Source organism: Dasypus novemcinctus, chromosome 31, assembly GCF_030445035.2.
Source record: "Dasypus novemcinctus isolate mDasNov1 chromosome 31, mDasNov1.1.hap2, whole genome shotgun sequence".
In the NCBI taxonomy this organism is placed as follows: Eukaryota; Metazoa; Chordata; class Mammalia; order Cingulata; family Dasypodidae; genus Dasypus; species Dasypus novemcinctus.
The window spans coordinates 12,299,732-12,320,735 of NC_080703.1; positions in this window are offsets into that span (position 1 = coordinate 12,299,732).

Here is a 21,004-nt window from a genome sequence, read left to right on the forward strand (position 1 = left end):
TCCCCCTTACATTAGTCAAACAGCATTTTAAAGTCATGTTATTTTATGTAGACAGGGATATTCTGCTGGTCCGCATTGAACTTTCCATATAACGTCATTTTCCAGTTGCATCATCAGTTGGCAGTTGATAGTGGTCCCTCGGTGCCAGGGAGGCTCATCCCCGGGTGTCATGTCCCACGCTGGGGGGAAGGCATTGCATTTACATGCTGAGTTTGGCTTCAAGACTGGCCACATTTGAGTAACATGAAGGCTGACAGGAGGAAATTCCCAGGCACAATGCTGCTCTAGGCCTTGTTCTTATTTTAGGCTTATCAGCTCACAAGCATAGTCATTAGCATCAGGGGCTCACTGTTGAGCCCTCACTCCCTCCCGGTCCCTACCGCTGCACCTGGGAGACTGTCGCTGCTCCCCTAGGGACAACAACAGTGCACCACTGGCCAGGAACCCAGTACCCCCCCTGCTGTGGTTTTTAATTGTTGCCACTATGAGTATATCCAAACATTACCATGCACCCTGGACATATGTTCTGTACAGCTCCCTGTCAGCCATATATCACCTGTCAATGGTATCCTATACCAGTATCCCTCCATTGCCATTGTTGAACCACTCTGTGATCCAGAACTCCCTGAAATTTGAAGTCCAATATAATGTCAGGGTCCCTTACTAGGAAATGGCATATAGCGATAGGTTTAAAGGTTAGATAAAGAATACGTGATGACTTGGAAAAAATTCTACATCCTATCTTTTTCTTTTTTTTTTTTCCCCTAATTATTGAGCTTCTCTTCACAGGAGCCCTAGACCACAGCAATGCATATATATAATATACAGCACTCCCATACATCCACCACAAAACCTTTTCCCTGCCACAGCGATACCCTTACACCCTATTCACATCATATTTACTTAACGTGATGTACAGAGTCTGAGACAATAGCTTTCTAACAAGGTGACATCTGTGCTTACATTGTGGTGCATACTTTAGGATACACAGTTTTTTACATTCTTAGTTATCCTATGTTTTACATTATGGTTTACATTATCAGTCTGTCATCTCCTATATGTTATGGTGTAATATTACATGTTTTATATCCATCCTTGTGTACTCTCACGAAACTCCTCTCTTACCCCCCATTTACCTTGGTTTGCGGGTTTGAGGGTGGCTGGGGAGGGGCGGATGGGTAACAATGCCCAAAAGTGGGGGGAGGGAGGAGTAGCATACGAACACAGGAGATGGTCAGGTGTTGGTGGAGAGTAAAATGTGGAGAAAATCATATCAAAATATAATAAAGATGGTTACCTGTTTAGAACGCTCGGAGGGGAGGGTCTGATGCAGGACGGGCTCCTGGGGAATGTCTACATGCTCATTCTGCCAGAGTGGGTGACACCATGGGGTAGACACCCAAGTAGTGAGAGTGGAGGTGGACCCACATCCTGGGGAGGACTAATGCAATTAAATAGAGGGAACTGTATCCCCTCGAGAGAAAGCGTGACTCCCAGGGCATTGGGGCAGTTGAGCAAGTTAGGCCCTGAACACTATTCCATCTATCTTTAGAAGTGGCTCCTCGGGAAACGGAGGTTGGCTGTCAATGTAGGCAGCAAGGTGGAAGGGAAAATGGAAGTTAAATGTGTGGAACCGAGGAGTTTCTATTTAAGTCTTGCCACTTTTTAAAATGGGTGGGTTGTCTTTTTATTTTTGAGATATAGGAATTCTTTATATTTGAAGGATATTGGTCTCCTCTCAGATATATGGTTACCAAATATTTTTACCCATGGGGTAGCCTCTCTTTTCATTTTCTTGACAAAGTCCTTTGAGGTGCAAAAGGCTTTAATTTTGAAGAAGTCTCATGTATCTATTTGTTCTTCTACTCGTGCTTCTGGTGTGAAGTACATGAAGTCATTTCCTATTACAAGGTCCTGTAGGTGTTTCCCTACATTGCGTTCTAAGGTCCTTATGGTCTTGGCTCTTCTTTCAGGTCTTTGATCCATCTTGAGTTGATTTTTTTATAAGGTGTGAGTTGGTAATCCTCTTTCAGTGGGTTTGGTGGTCTTGTGAATATCATATGACTGTATCTATGAGGAGCTATATCAGAATTTTCAAATTGGTTCCATTGGTCAGTGTGTCTCTCCTTGTGCCAGTACCATGCTGTTTTCACTACTGTACTATGTTTTGAAGTCAGGTAGTGTAATTCCTCCAATTTTGTTTTTTCTTTTTCCATATGTCTTTGGCTATTCGGGGCCTCTTTCCTTTCCAAATAAATTTCTTAGTGAGTTTTTCTATTTCACTAAAGAATGTTGTGTTGATTTTCATTGGGATTACATTGAATGTGTAGATCAGTTTTGGTAGGATAGACATCTTAATAATATTTAGCCTTCTTATCCATGAACAGGGAGTATTCTTCCATTTATTTAAGTCTTCTTTGATTTCCTTGAACAGTGTTGTGTAGGTTTCTGTGTATAAATTTTGTACATCTTTAGTTAAATTTATTTCTAGGTATTTGATTTTTTAATTTACTATTGCAAATGGTATTTTTTCTTTATTTCCTCCTCAGGTTTTTCATTAGTGTTGTACAGACATGCTACTGATTTTTGTGCATTGATCTCATAACCTGTGACATTACTGAACTCATTTATAAATTCTAGAAGCTTTGTTGTAGATTTCTCAGGGTTTTCTATGTATAGGGTCATATCATCTGCAAATAGTGGAATTTTGTCTTCTTCTTTTCAAATTTGAATGCCTTTTATGTCTGGTTCTTGCCTCAATGCTCAGGCAAGTACTTCTAACACAATATTAAATAGAAGGGGTAATAATGGACATCGTTGTCTTGTTCTTGATCTTAGAGGGAAAGATTTTCAGTTTTCAAAATTGTAAATGATGTTAACTGGGGTTTTTCCATATATATCTTTTATCATGTTCAGAAAGTTTCCATCTACTCCAATCTTTTGCAGAGTTTTTATTAAGAAATAGTGCTGTATTTTGTCAAATGCTTTTTCTGCATCTGCAGATGTGATCATGTGATTTTTTTCCTTCAATCTGTTTATGTGGTGTTTACATTAGTGTATTTTCTTATGTTGAACCATCCGTGCATACGAGGAATGAATTCCTCCTGGTCATGGTGTATAATTCGTTTAATGTGCTGCTGAATATGATTAGTAAGTATTTTGTTGAGGATTTCCACATCTATGTTCATTAGATAGATTGGTCTGTAATTTTCCTTTCCTGTGGTGTCTTTGTTCAGCTTTGATATTAGGGCAATATTGGCATCATAGTATAAGTTAAGCAATGTTCTTCTGTTTCAATTTTTTGGAAGAGTTTCAGCAAGATTGGCATTAGTTCTTTATGGAAAGTTTGGTAGAATTCACCTCTGAAGCCATCTGGCCCAGAACTCTTATTAGTTGGGAGGCTTTTAATGACTGATTTTATATCTTTACTTTTGGTTGATTTATTGAGATTGTCAGTTTCCTCTTTCATTAATATAGGTTGCTTATGTGTTTCCAGGAATTTGTCCATTTTCTCTGAATTTTCATTTTTGTTGGAATATAGTTTTTCAAAGTATCTTCTTATGATAGTCTTTTTTTCTGTGGGGTCAGTGGTGATATCCCCTTTCTCATTTCTTATTTTCTGTATTTGCATCTTTTTTTTTCTTGTTAGTCTAGCTAAGGGTTTGTCAATTTTATAGATCTTGTCAAAGAACTGACTCTTGGTTTTGTTTATTTTTTCAAGTGCTTTCTTATTTTTTCATTTTGTTCTGCTCTGATCTTTGTTATTTCTTTCCTTTTCCTTTGCGTTTAGTTTGTCATTGTTTTTATTTTTAATAAATCCTCCAACTGTGAAGTTAGTTTTTCTATTTTAACTCTTCTTTTAAGACGTGTGAATTTATGGCTATAAATTGCCCTCTTAGTACCACTTTTGCTGCATCCCATAAGTTTTGATATGTGCATTATCATTTTCATTTGTTTCAAGGTAGTTATTGATTTCTTTTGAGAGTTCCTCCTTGACCCACTGTTTTTCTAAGAGTGTGTTATTTAACTTTCATATCTTGTTGCCAAATCCAGGTCTCTGACCTTTGCAGATTTCCAGCTTCATTCCATTGTAGTCAGAGAAATTATTTTGTATGATTTCAAACTTTCTGAATTCACTGAGACTTTCTCAGCAACCTATCCTGTTGTCTATCTTGGAGAATGATCCATGTGCACTTGAGAAGAATGTTTATCCTGCTTTATTTGGGTGTAATGGTCTGTATATGTCTATTAGGTCCAGTTCCTCTAATATATTGTTCAAAGTCTTTTCTTCTTTATTGATTTTCTTTTGAAATGTTCTGTCCAAAGGTGATAGTGGTGTATTAAAGTCCCCCACTATAACTGTAGAGGCATCAATTCCTTCCCTTAGATTCTCCAGTGTTTGTCTTACATATTTGTAGGCACCCTTGTTAGGAGTGTAATGTTTTTGTTTGTTTTTGTTTTTGTTGTTAAAGATGTATTTATTTATTTCTCTCCCCTCCCCCACACACTAGTTGTCTGTTCTCTGTCTTTTTGCTGCATCTTCTTTGTCTGCTTCTGTTGTCAGTGGCATTGGAATCTGTGTTTCTTTTTGTTGCATCATCTTGCTGTGTCAGCTCTCTGTGTGTGCAGTGCCATTCCTGAGTAGGCTGCACTTTCTTTCACACTGAGCAGCTCTCCTTACAGGGTGCACTCCTTACGCTTGGGGCTCCCCTACACGGGGACACCCCTACATGGCACAACAATCCGTGTGCGCATCAGCACTGTGCATGGGACAGCTCCACATGGGTCAAGGAGGCCCCAAGCAGGTCCAGGGTTTGAACCGTGGACCTCCCATGTGGTAGACAGATGCCCTAATCACTGAGTCAAGTCTGCTACCCAGGAGCATAAATGTTTATACCTGTTCTTTCCTTTTTGAATGATTATCCCTTTCACTAATATGTAGTGTCCATATTTGTCTCTCACAATTATTTTGCATTTAAAGTCTATTTTGTCTGATATTAACATAGTTACTCCTGCCCATTTTTGGTTATTATTTGCCTGTAAGATGATTTCCAGCTATTCACTTTCAACCTCCTTGAATCCCTAGGTCTAAGATGTTTTTCATGTAGACAACATATAGATGGATCATACTTTCTTATCCAATCTTCCAGTCTGAGTCCCTTGACAGGTGAGTTTAATCCATTGACATTCTGTGTTATCACTTTCAAGGAATTATTTATGTTAGCCATATTTTCTTTGGATTTGTGTTTGTTATATTTTGTTTGGTTTTTTACTTTTTTTTTGTCTTTTTATTGTTCTTACACTCTCCTCCAACTCTGTCTCTCCTGTTTTTTATCGTTCCCCCTATAGAACTTCCTTTAGTATTTCTTGAAGGGCAGGATTCTTGTTGGTATAATCTATTAATTTCTGTTTGTCTGTGAATATTTGAACTCTCTATCATATTGAATGTCAGTTTAGGTGGACAGAGTATTCTTTTTTGGAAATTATTTCTTTTAGTACTTTGACTATATCATACCACTGCCTTCTTGCCTCCTTGGTTTGAGATGAGAAATCAGCACTTAGTTTTATGAAGCCTCCTTTGCATGTGATGTTTCTCTTTTCTCCTGCTGCTTTTAGTATTTTCTCTTTGTCTTGAGCATTGGATAATTTGACAAGTATATGTCTTTGGGTAGGCCTGTTGGGATTTATGCTATTTAGGGTGCATTGTGCTTCCTGGATGTGGACATTCATCTCCCTCAATAGGTTTGGGAGGTTTTCACCCATTATTTCCTCCAACACCCCTTCTGTTCCCTTTCCCTTCTCTTCTTATTCTGGGATGCCTATAATGCATATGTTTTCACATTTTGCTTTGTCATTCAGGTCCCAAAGTCCCTGTTGAATTTTTTCTCTCTTTTTATCTATCACTTCTACTGTCTGTTTGATTTAGGATGTACTATCTTCCATAGTGGAAGACAGTACATCACTAGTTCTTTCCTCTCCCTCTTCAAATCTGCTGTTATTTGCTGAGAGTGTATTTTTGATTTCTTGGATTGTGCTGTTACTCCCCATCATATCCATTGTCTTTTTTTTTTTTTTGCATGATTGCAATTTCTTCTGTATGCTCTCTAAGTGTTTTCTTCATAGTCTTATCTCTTCCTTCACCTCATTAAATTGGCCCCTATTAAATGTTTTGAGAGCTTTAATTACTTGTTTGATGTTCTGCTCTTCTTCCTACTTTTTAGTTTGTTCATTGGATTGGGTCATGTTTTCCTGATTATTGGTTTGGTTTGTAGTTTTTTGTTGCTGTCTGGTCATCATTTTATCTTGGTGGGTTGATTAGCTTCTTTGTCTAGTGTCAGGGTTTAATTAGTTGCTGCTTTTCATGTGTGTTAAGTCTTCTCTTTGCCATTTTGTTCTTCTTATTCTATTTCTGTCCTGTTGGCTAAGTTCACTTGAAGGAAAATATTAGGGTAAGTGAAAGCAAAAAGAGTAAGAAAAGAAAAAAGTATAATAGTAGTATTGTTAGTAAATATTAGCAGAAGAACCATGTGAGATCTAGAAGAATGGGTATTAGACTCATGTAAGCTGTGTAGAGTTATAACAGTAAGAAAAATGGAGTATCTATAATGAGACAGTAACCTGAATATGGTGAGGAATATAGTATTAATTAAAAGACCAGTGTGGTCAGGAAAGTGGGAAGAGAAAGGAAAGGACAATAATATAGAGAGTGAATAAAAGACAGAAAACAGTACAAAGGTATTAGAAATAAAAATTGGGGGCTAAATTAAGAGCAGTGGAATGTAAGAGAAACAGTAAATGATGGAGGATAGAAAGATGTAGAGGAAAGGGGTAAGTATTGGTAGCCAAAATCAGTACACACAGAAAAGAGGAAATAGAGGATGAGGAAACACAGCAAATGTGAATCACTCCCTTCCACACCTAATATAAAAAATATAAAAAAGAAGAGAAAGGGAAAAAAGGGGGAAAATTGGGGGTGGAAATTCAAGCAAGAAAAGGGGGATGAAGAAGAAGAGGAGTAGGAGGAGAAGGAGGAGGGGGAGGAGGAAAGGGCTGTGGGGTTATAAAGAGGAAGGAAAAACAAAAAAATAAGCCATTAAAAAAGACCAACATTTCAAGCAAGGAATCCTCTTTGCATTTAAATAAAATGCTTAGGAGTCTGACCTTCCCCCTTTCTCCCTTTTTCCCTTCTCTCTCCCAGGGCAGCAGGAAAGCTGTGTGAGGTGTCCAGTAGGAGAATCGAGTGGGTCCTTGGTGAACCAAATCACCAGAGAAAACAATGTCTCTTAATTTCCAAAGAGAGCGTGCCCACACATCACCAGGAACACCAAATATGCTAATGGAAGTTTTCAAAACACATCTTTTTTTTTTGATTTTTTTATTGACTTTGTAATAATATTACATTAAAAATATATATGTGAGGTCCCATTCAACCCCACCCCCCCACCCCACCTCTCCCCCCCCCCCCCAGCAACACTCGTTCCCATCATCATGACACATCCATTGGATTTGGTAAGTACATCTTTGGGCACCTCTGCTCCTCATAGTCAATGGTCCACATCATGGCCCATACTCTCCTCCATTCCATCCAGTGGGCCCTGTGAGGATTTACAATGTCTGGTGATTGCCTCTGAAGTACCATCCAGGGCAACTCCTTGTCCCAAAGACTCCTCCACCTCTCATCTCTTCCTGCCTTTCCCCATACCCATCAGCCACCATGTCCACTTTTCCCAATCCAATGCCACCTCTTCTATGTGGAAATTGGATTGGTTGTGTCCATTGCACCTCTATGTCAAGAGGAGGCTCAGATTCCACCTGGATGCTGGATGCAATCCTCCCACTTTCAGTTGTAATCACTCTAGGCTCCATGGTGTGGTGGTTGTCCTTCTTCAACTCCATCTTAGCTGAGTGTGGTAAGTCCAATAAATCAGATTGTAGGTGCTTGAGTCTGTTGAGGCTCAGGACCTGGCTATCACATTGTCAGTCCAGAGATTCAAATCCCCTGAATATATTTTAACCCCAACATTAACTGCACCTCCAGCACATTAGCATGAAAGTCTTATGAAGGAAGATCCCATCTGAGTCCAGATTCATCACACATAAACACCATTTCCAAAGTGGGGCCATCTGACCTGGTAGTTACCCCATCGGCCATGACCATAACTCCCATGGGTCGCTTTAGCCCTCAAAGGAACTAATATCTGGGGGTTGTATCTGCTTTATCTGTCTCTCTGACTCTGCTCAGTTGTGCATGAGGGCAATCCTTATGCCAGCCTCCAGACTCTTTTTTAGAAACTCGTAGACATATAAACTCATTTCTCCTTTCCATTTCCCCCTTACTTTAGGTCAAAGAGCATTTTAAAGTCATGGTATTTTATGTAGACAGGGATATTCTGCTGATCCGCATTGAACCTTCCATATAAGGTCATTTTCCAGTTGCATCATCAGTTGGCAGTTGATAGTGGTCCCTCGGTGCTAGGGAGGCTCATCCCCGGGTGTCATGTCCTACGCTGGGGGGAAGGCATTGCATTTACATGCTGAGTTTGGCTTCGAGACAGGCCACATTTGAGTAACATGAAGGCTGAAAGGAGGAAATTCCCAGGCACAATGTAGCTCTAGGCCTTGTTCTTATTTTAGGCTTATCAGCTCACAAGCATAGTCATTAGTATCAGGGGCTCACTGTTGAACCCTCACTCTCTCCCGGTCCCCTCAAAACACATTTTACAGTCCATCTCCCTTAGTTGTACTACAGGAGGGCTAGTTGAATTTTTTTTAAACATTTATTTATTTATTTCTCTCCCCTCCCCCCCCCCCCCCCCCCCAGTTTTCTGTGTCTATTTCCTGTGTCTTCTTTGTTCGCTTCTGTTGTCAGGGGCACGGGAATCTGTGTTTCTTTTTGCTGCATCATCTTGTTGTGTCAGCTCTCCGTGTCTGCGGCATCAATCCTGGGCAGACTGCACTTTCTTTCATGCTGGGTGGCTCTCCTTACAGGGCACACTCCTTGCACATGGGGCTCCCCTATGTGGGGGACCCTCCTGCTTAGCAGGGTACTCTTTGTGTGCATCAGCACTGCGCATGGGCCAGCTCCACACGGGTCAATGAGGCCCGGGGGTTTGAACCGGAGACCTCCTATGTGGTAGGCAGACACTATAACAACTGGGCCAATTCTGCTGCCTAGTTGATTTTCTGACTCCACCTTCTCCCAGACCAAGTTTCCGATCCCAGCACTTTTAGGTAAATTGGGCTTTCTCGGCAGATTTGCCTTTCCTTTCTTCCCCAGTTTTCCCCAAGCCAGCTGGAATGCTCCTTAGCTCAAAAAAAAAAAAAAGTGGGGGGGTGTCAGGACCTGAAAATTGAACCCCCATCTCATTTGGCCCCTCTGCACCTCCCACCAAAACCCTCCAACTCACAGAGTCACTCCAAAACTGAACGGCTAGTGTATTCCCTTATGGCAGGGAGCACTGGATTTGGCAGAGCGCTGGATTTGGGAGTGGGAAGTCTGGGATATTGTCCGCTTGGGGCCTGTGGGTCTGTGGAAAGTGGGCTGCGGTGGCTTAGGGGTCATGGACCTGGGGACCATTCTTCTGGGGAACACAGGGCTTGGGAATGTTGCCACACTACTAACAGTTCAGGGAATGCCCTAGGGGGAAGAGTCCCACCTCTCCACAACTTCTGTGTTAGAAACCCACAATTCTACCCTTAGCAAGCACGACTTCTGTTCCAGTCTCTCCAAATCAATGTCCAAACACTTCCTGCATTGCAAGTCCCCGAAACAGCCCACTGCAGCAAGATTCCAACTGTACTCAGCCGGCCTTTTGCAGGAACAATTATGAAGAGCATTCACTCAGGTACCATCTTGCCCCACCCATCAGCTATCATCTTTTAATATCTCCATTTGTTCATCCCAGCTTGTCCTTAAAAGGAAAGTACATCTGCCTCATTATCTAAAAAAGATGAAGAAATGCACTTGCTAGCTGTTCTTTAATCCTCCCCTGGTTAGCCATGTATATCACTTTGGCTTCTTATATCCTCCCGACAGTGAACTCAGACACGTGGTCTTGCTGGATTTGGGCAGGATCAGGTCTCGAACCTAATGCCAGGTTGCCTAAGTTTGTTTTTGCCTTACTTTTTTCCTTTGGGTGGGTAACAAAAGGAAGCATTTCTACCAACTACAAGGCACAAGGTAGAAAGTACAGTTAAGAGAATGCAGCACATATGCAGAGTATGTTGGAAAACCCAGTAACCCCCAAGCTCACTGACTCCAGGAACTCAGACTGGGTGAAAGCAGCTTCAACTGAGTCTCTACAGACCTTTCACACACCTTCCATCCTGTGCAAGACACCTGGTCATTCTGAGAAAGTTGTGAAGATAAGTCAGCCTGGTTGTTGTCCACAGCCACCCTGCTAAGGCCAGCAAGGCAATCCTTAGTATTGTCTTAAAGTTCTTAAGAACTCCAGGGGTGCCATGCTAAAAGAACTTGTCTCACAGCTGCTGGAAAATCTGGTGTGCTTGTACTCCAAGTCACTTTACAGGATGGGGAGGACAGAAAACCTCCCAGTATGGGCTCAGGGCTCCTGCTCACACACCACCACTGTCCAGAACAAGCCCACCACACCTGAGCTTCCTCCCACTGTGGCCTTCAAGCTTGTCCACTTCTGGCATGGTCACAGGGTGCCCTGGTCCACTGTGCCTGTCCACTTCTGGCATGGTCACAGGGTGCCCTGGTCCACTGTGGCCTTCACTTCTGTGGAAAGCATCACCTCCAGTATGGCTCCTACACACCTAGGTTAACAAGAAGCCCAAACCATGGCCAGTGATAAAGTTTTCAGTGTTTGGTACTGTGAAAACTGGATAGCTCTTTGGGTTAAAAATAAACTTGTATTTCCCCACTTCATTGCAGACAAAAGAAAATTCTGGATGGATTTTAAAAGGTAAGTGAAAAAACAGCTCTAAGGGCCTTTTAATCATCAAAGCAATGGGGAGAAATCAAAAAGAAAATATCAAACACTTTGACTATATGCCTTAGTCTACAAAAGGGGTACTGATGCAAAGTACCAGAAATCTGTTGGCATTGACAAAGGGGGTTTATTTTGGGTAGAAGCTTACAGTCACAAGGCTATAAAGTGTAAGTTATTTCCCTCACCAAAGTCTGTTGCCACATGTTGGAGCAAGATGGCTGCTGGTCTCTGTGAGGATTCAGCCTTCTTCTTCAGACTCCATGGTCCCAGCTTCTTCTGGTCTCAGCTGTAGGCTGGCATAAGGCTTGTCTCTCTGTCTGGCACTTGTTACTTTATCAGCTTGGCGGCTCTGGTGTTGCCACAAGGTCAACAGTAGACCATCAGGTTCTCTCTCTTTCCAGGCCTCTGCCATGTCTATAGAGCCATCTCTGTTCCTCTGTGTTCTTCTCCTGTGTGTTTACTTCCCTGGGATCCAGCATCAAAACTCCAACTACTTCCTTTGCCATGTCTTTTTCTTAGTGAGTCCCTGCCCACCAAGGGGGTGAAGACTCAATGTCCTACTGACATGGGCCATTTCAACCCCTGATCATAATTTAACAAAGTAAAAGTGAAACCTCTGAAGTTAATACAATCTATTATGCCCATAGGAAGAGACCAGTTTACAAACATAATCCAATATCTATGTTTGGAATTCATAAACAGTATCAAATGGCTATACTATATAAAAATTAAAGACATTTGAATTAAATCAAATAAAATCCAACATTTTAAGAAATGTAATACACCGTGGAGAGATCACATTATCTTTAACATACATAACGTAGGATGTTGATTGGCCGAGAGTCACCTCTTGCTGGCAGTGTTATGTCCTCTTGAAGGAAACTTTGTAGGTAAACCCCCACATCAGAAGGCCCTTCGGGAACCCAAGGAAGCCCAAGCACCCCACCCACTCTTCTGGGATGATACAAGGTCAATTCTCCAGAGGAGGAACTTGGTCTCCTGTCAGGGAAAGTTCTGGAATCCAGACCCTCCCCTCTGAGGTCCAGAGTTACTGCCCAGCCCACTTGAGGCCATCTGGAAAGAAAAAAAAGATAACATGGTCCCCATCACTCACATCACCTCCATATGCCTAGTAAATTAAGGACTTAGAAAGAAGCTGGGCTCCTGCTCATTTTGTGGCTTAAGTCCTTCCTGGCCAGCCCACCAGTGGAACACATGTGTGGCTGGAGAAGAGCCACAGGGTCCAACACATAGACCAGGTCTTCAGACACGTGGTGGAGAGGTGGGAGGCACCTTCCTCTCTCACACCTGAAAGCCTGGTGCCAAAGGGGACAGGGCAGCAGGGCAGCCAGCAGGGGGCAGTGCTAACAGCAGGGGAACAAGGAAACAGAAGATCCTCATGGAAAAGGCTGGGCTTGTGCTTCCTCTGACCCTTCTGAGCTGAGTTAACCCCTAGGGTTCTTATTCTGAGAGAAAGATCCTAAAGGGGAAGGATGGACTCAAGAACAGAACATGCAATTACCCTACACTGAATGTAAGAGCTAATGGCACTTTATTTTGTTCCCTAAACTGGAGAAAATCAGCATAATAGAGTATGATATGCTACATTATTGAAAAACGCCCATTTCTTTTCCTAATGAGTTCTAAATCTCTCTTTAAAGTAAGAATGATGAGTAAGCAGCAATGCCTGTCCCTCAAGCCCTGGATTAGTTACCAGGAGCCTATCATAGCTCAGAATAACTTCCCTTAGCAATGCTGGTGGAAGCTATCACAATCTTAGACAGCTCTTCTTTGTGGGGATTTCACATATTCAGAACTTTTGCAGAACAAAATGAAATTTTCTATCACAGAAAAATAAAGAAAAAAATATTCATCACCAGCCAGCCTCAGTTAGTAACATGACTATCCATTTCCAAAAACTAATCAAACAAAAATCTGCTTTTCCTTGATTTGTTCCACCAATTTTTCTTCTTTCCTCTTTTTTTCTTTCACTACTTTATGGATTGAAGCAGAATGTCATTAATAAAACCGACCCAGATTTACATGCTACCACAAAACGGAGCTTCTGGACTTATTGGTATTTCATTATTACCATTTCTCAAGGGATTTCTTGTTTCACAGAGGATGTTGCTTTTAAAACACAAAGCAAAAAGAACCCCATTTACTTTTCTCTCTTGATGTCCATTTGGCCCTTTGTGTTTTGATAATTATTGAAATTCAGTGTTTCCTGATACTGGTTTGGCCCTTGCTGTCTACCATCAGTTTTCCCTCAGAAAATAGCTGAGGTGTGAACAAAGTGCAGGGTGACACAGAAGGAGGGTTGCTGAGGTTGGTGGTGCTGGGGGTAGGAAACAGACGTGACAGTGGAGGAGACCTTGCTACTGCACGTAGAGCTGCTGGCTGAGAAAGGGCACTTGGTAGGAGAAGCAAGGGCTTTCCAACAGTGGGAAGTGGAGCCAGAGACACAACCTCAGAGCATTGTTCAGGATCAGCTGAGTGGTAGATGGCACCAATAGCCAATTCTACTGCACTCCCGGCCACCCACAGGAGTAACCAACCCTGCTTCTCTGCTAGGTGCTTCCATGTGACCAAGAAGCCATGTGTGACCCTTCAGGCAGAAGCATGTAAGCACCCATGGCCAGGAGCTCCAAAGACTTCACACTGAAAGGACAACAGCCTGGCTCGTGACCCGCCCTCCACCTGGGTTCCTGAGACTGGACTGGGCAGAGCCTCCCTGCCACACACACAAACACACACACAAACACACTCACACACACACACACACACACACACACACCTTTTGGCATGGGAAGTCTATCTTTACTTTTAGCTGCTGTCTCAGTTTGCCAGGGCTAGTCTGACAATGCCCCAGAACTGCTTATTTAAGCCCCCAGGTTGAAGGTTCTATCATGTGCCTCTCTGACAGTGGTCAGATCAGGAAGGAAAGGCTTGGCCCAGTGGACCCAGTCCTTAGCAAAAGGCCACTGACCATCACTAGCCAAAGCCAATTAGTCTATGGGGTGCAGCAGTGCTCCAAAATGTATTCACCAAATACAATGAATGTGCCACACTAATGAAAGAGGTTGTTGATGTGGGAGTAATGGAGTGAGGCGGTTGGGGGTATATGGGAACCTCTTATATTTTTTGAATGTAACATTTTTTGTGATCTATGTATCTTCAAAAAATACAACTAAAAAATTGATAGGGGTGGGGGTGGGGAGTGGGGTATATGGGAACCTCTTATGATTTCTAATGTAACATTTTGTGTGATCTATTTACTTTGAAAAAAGATAATTAAAAAATAAAAAAATAAAAACAAAACAGTAATTAGAGCTCCACCGACCCAGGGCTTACTGTGAGCCACTGTATGCGCACTAAGCACATTCATTCTCTTAAGTGGTCCATGAGGTCAGTTCTGTTTGATCTGTCCTAGAATGGCAAAGTGAGACAGAGAGGCTGTGACTTGTGAAGGCTCCACAGCTAGTCACCACAGAGCTGATACTTCCACTTGGGGCTCCTCAGCCTGGGCTGCTAACCAACACACTGACTACTGTTAACTGTGCTCCAAGGAAATTGATTTAGGAAGAATTTGATCAGCTTTAGTACAGAGTTTGATCAGCTATAGTACAGAATTTGCCCTCTTTATGACCAATGATCCCAAGGTCAGAGAAACTGCTCCTGGAGCCCTGGAGCTGATCAGATACCAGTGCCCATAATCCCAATACCATGGTGTGAACATTGGTTCAAATAGACTTTGAAATGCCTTTTGCTGTTCTTGTTGCTTTTAAGGCTCTTTTCTTTAGATTTTAATTAATATTTATTTCAGTTGCATAATTTCCTTTTGGCATGCACAAAGCCCCAGGACTTGAATTTGCCTGTAACCTCAGCTAACCAAAACTGCCCTGAAATGCTTTAAACACATAAAATCCCATTTGAATGCATGCGTTCTAAAGACAGTTACCAGACATTGTATGTCCTCCCATGGCCCACTGGGTGGACTGTGGGAGAGTGTGGGCTATAATGTGGACCATTGACCATGAGGTGCAGCGGTGCTCAGAGATGTATTCACCAAATGCAATGAATGTCTCATGATGATGGAGGAGATTGTTGCTATAGGGGGAGGAGAGGGGTGAGGGGAGGGGGGGATATATGGGGACCTCATATTTTTTTAATGTAATATTAAAAAAGTAAAGACAAAAAAATAAATAAATAAAGACATTTCCCATTTTCCAGGAGGCAATAAGGCATTCGAGCAGCAGTCAGAGACTTTCTTTCTGGAGGGCCAGGGGGGAACTCTTCTGGCCCTGTGGGCTCTGCCGTTATCACTCAACCCCAACATCCTGCACAGGAACGTTAGAGAAATGAATGGGTGTGGGTGTGTTCTAATAAAACTTTATCAAAACAGGCAGGCGGTAGGATTTGGCCTGCAGGCCTTAGTTTGCCGACCCTGTCATATAGAAAAGTGTGCTTATGGCTCATTCCTGATGTCCCACCAAGAGATAGAGCCCTGGTCACTTCTTACCTCGGGGCCCCTCTCTGGCCCTTGTTCAGTTAGCACTGGAAGGCGGGGCCATTTAACAGACCGCCAAATTCTGGAAGGAGACACTGAGTCTTCAGGCTCACTCTGCCCTTCTCCCTCTTGGGCCTGGCCCGCAGGGGGCAGGGGCTCTGCTCTGCATTTCTACCACATGTAAGCTTCAGAAGCCACAAGCCCCACTGTGCAGTATTCAGCGGTACCTTCCATCAGTGACATCCCATCGAGGAGCAGTCTATAGTCCACTTTATGGAAAGGGACTCCTCAAAGGTACAAACAAAACGGTGTAGTGTGAACTGTCTGTTATTCTGAAAATCCAGATGAATTTTAAATTCTCTAGATAAAGAAGATTTGAACAACTTCATATACCAAGAGTCTTGGCTTTTTGACTACTATCTCATGATGGCCATCAACTCACTGGCAGTATCATAGGTACCGTAGACTCAAAATGTAAACCCCACTTAGTAGTGAAACTATTTACAGTTGTTCAAAAGCTATTGCTCACAGGAAGAAAACAGATGAGGTGTGTGTTTACTGATCAGGAACCCTTCCGTTCCACCCCTCTCCTGTTTTAATGGCCAGCAGAGACAGGTACCTTGTCAGACAGACCCAGAAGTCCCCTTCCTCCATATTGTTCTTCCACACGCTAGGAGCCAGGCAGAGGGGTACCTCAGATTCAAGAGACATCCCGGGGGGCAGGCTGAGGGCCATGGTTGCTTCAACCGGAAACTACGCTTCTGTGTGTGAAGTGAAGCTCATGAGACTCAAGGGGCCTCCCATCAGTACTCGAGCGAGAGTTGACCTGAACTGGGGACTCACCTGGGCACCACTGATTGTGGGTGGCTAGGAGAAGAGGAAGGAGGCATTTTGTGGGATTATTTTATACACCATTAACTTCCTTTCCAATGGAATCTGTGTTCCACGTTATGGGTTGAGCTGTGTACCCCAAAAAGATACCTTGAAGTCCTAATCCTGGGTACCTGGGAACACGAACTTTTTGCAAAAGCGTTATTGCAAGCAGAATCATTTAAATTGAATGAGGCTGACTGCAGTGGGTGGACACTTAGTCCAGGATGGCTGGTGTCTTTAGAGGGGGGTGTGGACACAGACAAAAGTGGGGGCCGGGAGCACCATGGGAAAAGAGACAGAGCAGGCCATAGGGTGACTGAGGAGGCACTGAAAACCCAAGGCTTGCTGGCCAAGGGACAGGCGCCCCAGCGGCCAGGATTGACACACCAGCACGGCCCACGCACTTGCGGCTTCAGCCTGCCGGGCTGAGAGAGCCGTTTCTGGTGTTTTCAGCCACCCAGTTCATGGCACTTGTGACAGCAGCCTGAGAAAAGTGAGGTGTCCCTCTTCTGGCAGTCCCATCCCTCCAGGAGGCCTGAGGGATAGCCCAGGTGCCCAGCTGTCTGCCGGGCTGAGGGTCACCAATCAAGGCTTTTATCTAATCAGATGCCCTGAGGAACACCCTGGGGATGGACAGAAACAATGTTGAAAAGAAAGGAATGTGTGACCTGGACAACTCTGAACACCCTTCTCTTCCTTCCTTCCGCCCTCTCTTGGGGGCTTCGGCTGCTTAGACCCCCGAAGTCTTCCCACCACGCACACCTTCCCAGAGGGGCCGGGCCAGACGGTGCAGACCTATTCCTGGTTCTCCTTGTCAGTGGGAAGGCGACCTGAGGGTTCCGGTGGCCCAGGACCGTCCATCAGCCTGGTTGCTTATTCACGGCCGCGGGAACCACCGCACATACTGCTCAGGGGGCCGCATCCTGCACACTGGGTAGCCTCGGGGCTCCCTTTCTAGACTGTCCACGCACCCCCGGATTGCTGCAAGGCCCCTCCAGCCCGGGGGAGGGGTGCCTCTGTGTCTCGCAGTACTAAAAGCTCTGCTCTTTCGGGTCCAGGCGCCCATCTCACTGACCCTGCCGAGCAGCCCCTGTCCTCTCCACCCCTGGGCGCCCCATCGAGTCTTCCTCCCTGGTGAGCACTCCCTCCTTGCTCGCCCCCCACTTGATCTTCCAGGTAGCCCTTTCCCACTATGATGTCCTGCTCCCAAACCCACAGAAGCATCGCCCACCCTGCCGGGGTCCCGCCCCCACGCCCTTGCTTGGCCCCCAGATCCCTTCCACGCGGTGCCGCTGGGTGTCCAGTCCCCGCTCCGGGTGGCACAGCCCTGCCCCAGCCCCTCCCTGGCAGGGGAACCCTGCCCCCAGCACCGTCTCACCCCCACCGCGTGGTGCGGCCCCTCCCGCCTCACCCGGGTCTGGCGGGAGAAGTAGCTGCGCTCCTTGGGGTCCAGGCGCCGCGGCGGGATGTAGCTGAAGGTGGACTGCGCGGAGATGGGCGGCGGCCCTGGCATGTCCCGCAGCGTGGCGGCGGTGACCTCTTCCTCATCCGCCAGGCCGCCGGCTTCCAGCTTCTCCGCCCAGGCCATGTAGGTCGCACCCGGCCGTGGGCCCCGCCGGAGTCTGCCTCCTGGCTGCTAGGCGCCCGTGTTCAGCAGTTGCCGGGGAACAGCGGCCTCGCATCACAAAGCTGGGCGGCGGGCGCAGGGCTGGGGCGCAGGGCCAGGGGCGCAGGGTGGAGGGCGCAGCTGGGCTGGGGATGGGACCGTGCCCTCCCGTCTCCTTGTGGGTCCCTGGAGGGCCCACTTGGGAAGCAAGGAGCCGCGTCTGCTGGACTGGGGGCCTCCGCCTGCTTGCCCTTGCCCTTGCGCTCCCGGAGGGTTCCAAGCGGGCTGTCCGGAAGAAGAGCAGGCCATGGCAGCGCGGCATCTGAAACCCTCCAGGAGCCGCGGAACAGTAGTGGAAGACTCAGGTGGAATTCACTGCCATGGTATATTAACTCAGTGTGTCCGCAGCAGCATCGTGTCAACGTGCAACGAGTCGGTTTTCAGCGCCTCGGTCACCACGAGCGGGCACCGCTCACGGTACTGGCAGGTGCTGTTGTGCAGCGGCACAAATCGAATCCATTCAAGTGGTATCTGGCAAAACTGAGCTGTTCCGCAGCGCTCTGCTGTTTCTTGAGTCAAATGCTGGTTCAAGAGGTGTGTTCCTTCTGTCGAAAATTCGCTTAACTCTAAAGCCTGGGATGTCTGTGTATCAGTAGAAAGGAAAAGGAGAACTAAACAGGCCTTGGGAATACTTTAACCAGGGCGGCTCTAGGAAGACTGGCTTGAAACATAAATGATAATGAGGGGCAAGACTTGTGGAATCTGGGGAACAGTCGGTCATTCCAGGCAGAGGGAAGAGCATCTGTGGTGGCCCTGAGGCCGAGCCCATTGATGTGCGGGTGGCAGAAAGGGAGGACAAGGGCGGTGCAGCTTTCAGAAGGGGAAGGCAGTAGGGAGTGCAGGTGGACAGGCAGGCAGGGGAGGGGGCGGTCTCAGGCCCAGACCAAGGAGCACCCCTCTCAGGAGGCTTCTTGCCTGTATGTCCTTGATTCAGGCAGAGGTTTCAGAGATTTTTCAGTACCATGTCCTTGATGCTAATTAACAAAAGCAATAACCACACACTTACAGTGGCACCCCTAGAAGTAGAGCACCCTAGAAATATGGCACCCCTAGAAGTACAGCACACCTAGCAGTAGGGAACCCTAGAATTATGGCACCCCTAGAAGTATGACCCAGCAAGCCAGTCTGTGCTCCTCCTACACCTCCTTACACATGGACACAACCATTCTAAGGTCCACAGGATGGAGGAATAGAGTATGGATTGGAGTGGACTTACTGATATTTCTATTCATGAACTATTGTGATTAGTAATTGAAGAAAATGTGGCATTGGTGTGGAGAAAGTGGCCATGTTGGCTGCTGGTGGTGGGAGTGGGAGGAAGAAATGTAAGTGTGGGGGCATTCTCGGGATTTGGAGTTGTCCTGGGTGTTGCTGCAGGGACAGTTACTGGGTATTGTATGTCCTCCCATGGCGCACTGGGTGGACTGTGGGAGAGTGTGGGCTATGGTGTGGACGATTGACCATGAGGTGCAGCGGTACTCAGAGTTGTATTCACCAAATGCAATGAATGTCTCATGATGATGGAAGAGATTGTTGTTATGGGGGTTGGAGTAGGTTGAGGGGGGTGGGGGGTATAGGGTGTGACAGGGAGGGACAAGAGAGCTCACAGAAGGCAGAAGTGACACTAGGTTTGGTCTGGGTAGCAAAGAGGGACTGTGGAAGGGTTTCTGAGACATAGTATGATCCAGAATAGTGCTCAGGCCCAAAGCCATGAAATGCTCTAAGAACTGTAAGTGAGACCACTTCACAGGTTTCCCAGAGATGTGAGAATCCTTTTGGCCTGGCCCCCAGGTGAGCGGAATTCACTTGGGTATATGAACACATCTGAATAGATTGCAGCTCTCTCCTGGTCAATCTTTCATTTGCTTCTATTTGTCTCATTCCTTCTCTGCAAAGAAGCATAAAATTTAAAAGTGAACTTAGAGTTCTAGGACTCATAGAGTTTCAATAACCTATGCTAAAGCTTAAACAGCCTTAAAAAGTAAAGATAAAGAGATCTAAAATGTTAGAGCATGATGGGGTCATGCGATGGTTAATCACCATCCAGTTGGTGCCGAGTCATTGGATGATGCAAGCCCTGGCCTGCCAGTGTGAGGGCATTCTGTAGGTGGCTTTAGACCATTAGGCAGTTGCAGCTATGGCTGATGACATCCACAAACAAGGGCGACTGCCTTCAGTAAGGATGGGAGTCCCATCACCCCAGCAGCTGGAGGTCTTAAAGCAACACCAAGGCCCTCAGGAGTGGCAAATCCTTTCTCTCCTTCTCCAGCTTCTCCCAAGGAAAGTCATCCCCTGTGCTGTCTCCAATGCATGGCCTGCCCTAGGAAATCTGAACTTGCCTATCCCCAGGGTCACTGAGCCAATTCTACTAACAAATCCCTCCCTATTTACGTATGGACCCATATCCTGTTGGCTGTTTCTTCAGAGAATCCTAATACTGGTAGAAAGGCAGACGTTACTAGCTAATATGTCCTGTGATTACTTTGTGGTGGGCCTTTTTCTAAATGTTTTTATGTGTATTAACTCATTTCATCCTTATTTTCTGATTAGCCGTTTGGAAATGAGGCCCAAGGTCATACAATTTGCAAGAGAGGTTGAAATCAACCCCACGTGCCTGACTCATGAACACAGATTCTCAGTCCTCTGCTGTATCGCTGCTCAGACCAGGTTCAAGTCTCATCTTCACCCGTGGTTCTGTATCCAAGGCAGGCATTGACCATCTGTGAGCTTTGGAGAGGAAACACTGCCCAAGTCCAAGGCCCCTGGAAATCATACAAGCCTGTGTTCAAGTGCTTAGCATAGAGCTCAGCACAGAGTGGGTGAGAAGTAAATGGAAGCTCCTTTCCCTGTCCAAGGCCCCGGAACTAGCCAGAGGTCGAAACCCAGTCTCCAAACTCTGCGGCCCTTTCCACACCTGCCTGCCTTGTCTCACTCTCCCCTCAAGCTTTAACCTGACCGTAATTGGAGATTGAAGCATCTGTACTTCACTAAATACAATGT